This window comes from Penaeus monodon, chromosome 29 (assembly GCF_015228065.2).
Source record: "Penaeus monodon isolate SGIC_2016 chromosome 29, NSTDA_Pmon_1, whole genome shotgun sequence".
In the NCBI taxonomy this organism is placed as follows: domain Eukaryota; kingdom Metazoa; phylum Arthropoda; class Malacostraca; order Decapoda; family Penaeidae; genus Penaeus; species Penaeus monodon.
The window spans coordinates 6,718,636-6,719,276 of NC_051414.1; the positions used below are offsets into that span (position 1 = coordinate 6,718,636).

At 37.9% G+C, this 641-nt stretch overlaps 1 protein-coding gene across 1 annotated transcript in view; it reads right to left on the minus strand.

Annotated features, from left to right (window-relative positions):
• Positions 1-641, minus strand: part of LOC119591919 (PDZ and LIM domain protein Zasp-like) — a gene marked incomplete in the record, with an annotated part of 137,443 nt that overhangs the window by 360 nt on the left and 136,442 nt on the right. Inside the window, 1 exon segment of the mRNA XM_037940673.1 lies at positions 1-641.

The window sequence follows — 641 nt, forward strand, 5'->3', positions numbered from 1 at the left end:
TGACACGAGAAGTTGGGACAGAAGAACACACAGCGTTCAGGAAGATTAAGCAAGCATAGCCGAGTTAAAATCGTATCGCTAGATTGGTTGACATGGTGTCCTTAGTGTGTCTAGACAGACAGGTTTTGTTTCGTGAAATTCATATATACAATAATAGCATATGAGTAACAATATTCTGTTCTCTACAATTCATATACCTCTCTATATAGTACAGTAAACAGCAGTGATCTGAAAACAGCTGAAGCAAAGGAAGAATCGTTGGAAGTAATAATAATACAAAGAATATCAATCCTTTTGTGGTTGTGTGTCTGCATAGGCTGAGTGTACCTTAAACTAAGCAGTAAAGCTTATATATTCTTATTCTATATAGATTAATGTGATAAAATCAAGGCACTGACTTTCTTATCACTGGTGATTGCAAGCACCATTATCTTTACACACAAGAGTCAAAAGGCTGACTAATTGCCTTTCTTTACATAAGTTTTGGACAATAAATAATTGCAACAGAACGATTGCAAACCTGCACTGTAATCTTGCACCAACAATTAGCCAATGTGAGTAGCACAGTTAATGTAAACAAACAGAGCGTAACAAGGAGACAGTGGGCAGGGAGTGTCGACGTTCGCTTGAGGCGGCTCTCG